A 3,010-nucleotide genomic window follows, 5' to 3' on the forward strand; every position below is an offset into this window, starting at 1 on the left:
TATTCAAGTTCTTTGCACAATTTTTACTGGGGTTGTTTGTTTTTGAATTGTTTTCTAATTATAAGAGTTCTTTGTGTATTCTGGATATTAACCCCTTATCAGATATGTGATTTGCAATCTCACTTCTTAGGTTGCCTTTCACTCTGATGGTTTCCTTTGATGCCCATGAAACCCTCTCTTCAAGGCATCCAGCTTCTTCTCTCAGGCTCCCCTGTACTGCCCCTGTGACAGGATAGTAAGAAGCAGGGGAAATGCCTTCACAAGTGGAATAAGGGAAACTGAGACAAAATAATTAAACAAGGCCAAATAATTTCAGCAATTCACAGCCAGCAAATGAACCACAAGATTTTGTCTTCCCTAACCAAGAATACTTAAGAGAAAATGGTTTACATATTTCATAATGCCATGGGGTAGACTGGCCTCAGTTAGGTCCTAGTCCCTCCTAGATGACATTCTTTGAAAATAAAACTAACCAAATAGTAACCCTAACTTCCCTATGTGCACATTTTGATGAATCAACATATTGAAGGACACACCTGGAATGCTAATGAATATTGCTAAGACCCTCCTCAAGGCCTCCCCTAGGATCCTCCCCCCAAGAATGATAAAAAGCCTCAAGACATAGGATCTATGAGCGCACTCTCGCTAGAGTACACCCATGCCTCGAATCTCTTTCTCCTAAACTTTAAGGGTTCCCATAAGACTTGCAACTTGCAACCAGGGGAGCAGCAGGCAGTGGCAGCTTGTTCCAGGTTAACCCCCTGAAACTGTCTCCAAGGCCCCCTTTTTCTCTGACTTCTCAGTGAGCCAAAGCAGCCCAGCTTAGGCTCTCTTCTGTTGCTTCTTCTATCTTAAGCCCTTCCTTGTTTCACTGTTCCCAGCTTTAACAAGTATACTCTACTCACAATACTCTCTCACAGAGCACACTCACACCTTGTATCTCTGCTCACTCCTAAATCCTAAGGGACCCCATGAGGCTCAGAAACCCTTTGATCCTGTCTCTAAGGCCCCCCTTTTCTCTGACTTTTCAGTGAGCTAATAGCAGCTCCATCTAGGCTCTCTTCTGTTGCTTCTTGTGTCCTAAGCCCTTCCTTCCTATCACTGTCCACAGCTATAATACACATATTCTCAAAATCACCTGGGCTCATGTTATGAAATCTTTCCTGCACAAAGTCAAGAGCCCACATGCTACCTAGCGGCTGGTTTGAGGCAGACCTGTGCCGGAAGCTGGTCCATCCCTGCTGCTTGACACAGTCACTGCAGGAAAGAAACATCTGTACAGCATATGTTTCAAGGGACCTGGCGTATATGGCATACTGTTCTTAATATGTTTGCTCCCCTTCTTGGCGCTATGTGTTTTAACCAAGGTCACCTTTCCGAGAAAGGTTGCTTCCCCAGGTAGGGATTTTTCCCTGAAGTTAGGGAGGGAATAAAACCCCTTAACTAAGTGCCAGACGGGTAGTTAATCACTTTAACTACGAACAATCACGCTTAAGCTACATAATCTTTACTCCCTGGAATGGAGATAGGAAACGCCCTAACCTTTGGAATAGAAATTGATAGGATTAAAATCAACTGGTATAAATACAGATGTAACAAGACAATAAAACACAGAACCTGGAGCTCCCCTGCACTCCTGGCCTCCTCCCCTTCCCTGCCCTCTTGTGGGTCCTGCACTGTCCTCCCCTCTGCATTTCTCCTCAGGGTCCTGAGGACCAGCAACCCTCTGCTTCCGTCGTCATAGTGGTTACGTCTTCTCTGCGCCAGAAGGAGAAACCGGGAACACTTGGAATTATGGCGGCGGTGGATATCTGAGATAATCTACTGGGAATCTCTTGGGTTGACAGTACATGGATCCCCATTTTGAACAGTGGAAGTGTCCTAGATTACTTTTCAGAAAGAAGTAATCCTTTTTACGACAGAACGTGTAATAATGAAGTGGTCAAAATGCAGAGACTAAAATTAGAACACTTAAATCAGATGGTTGGAGTGGAATACATCCTTTTACATGCTCAAGAACCCATTCTTTTTATCATCTAGAAGCAACAGCGGCAGTCCCCTGCCCAAGTTATCCCACTGGCTGATTACTATATCATTGCTGGAGTGATCTACCAGGCACCAGACTTGGGACCAGTTATAAACTCTAGAGTGCTTACTGCGGTGCATGGCATTCAGACAGCTTCTGATGAGGCTATGTCATACTGTCGATATCATCCTTCCAAAGGGTATAGGTGGCACTTCAAAGATCATGAAGAGCAAGGAAAAGTTAAACCTAAAACCAAAAGGAAAGAAGAACCAAGCTCTATTTTCCAGAGACAATGTGTGGATACTTTACTCCTAGACCTCAGACAAAAATTTCCACCCAAATTTGTGCAGTAAAAGTCTGGAGAAAAGCCTGTCCCAGTGGATCAGACAAAGAAAGAGGCAGAACCTACACCAGAAACTGTGAAGTCTGATGAGAAGGAGACCACAAAGAACATCCAACAGACAGTGAGCACTGAAGGTCCCCCTGAAAAATGAATGAGACTTCAGTGAGTATTGGACAAGAGAAGCTCGTAAGACTTCTTGTCCATTATTATACCTCATACTGTGACAGGCTCTTGAACTATGAAATTCTTTGTCACAACTCTCATTTGTATAGAATGTGCTTGCTTTTTATGCTCTTTAAGAAAGGATATAAGGACCCTCATGCTTTTGAGATGGATATTTGTATGTATCTTTTGTAACCTTTCCCCTACGGACTTGAGCAACCTCCTCACTCACATGTGTACTGCCTTCATATGTTTGAAACCAAATTAAAGTATTTAGAAAAAACAAACAAACAAACAAACAAACAAAAAACCCAGAACCTGGCTAGGCTGCTGATCAACTGAATGCTGTCTCCGTGTCATTTCTTCTTCTCCGACTCTGTCCACACCTTTGGGAACCCCTGGACCTGCTGGGGTTGGACCCCAACAGACCTGCAGTAGGCCCAGTCCCTGTCCAGTAAAACCTTCACAGGGTTCCTGGT

General features: G+C 43.9%; 1 pseudogene across 1 annotated transcript; it reads left to right on the forward strand.

The window, feature by feature from the left end:
- The first annotated feature begins 1,794 nt into the window (after positions 1-1,794).
- LOC308535891 (mediator of RNA polymerase II transcription subunit 6-like) lies at positions 1,795-2,520 on the forward strand (annotated as a pseudogene). Its single transcript has one exon. The product of its transcript is annotated as a mediator of RNA polymerase II transcription subunit 6-like (transcript).
- The last annotated feature ends 490 nt before the right edge of the window (positions 2,521-3,010 follow it).

Source organism: Myotis nattereri (genome assembly GCF_964212035.1).
Source record: "Myotis nattereri genome assembly, chromosome: 2".
Lineage (NCBI taxonomy): Eukaryota > Metazoa > Chordata > Mammalia > Chiroptera > Vespertilionidae > Myotis > Myotis nattereri.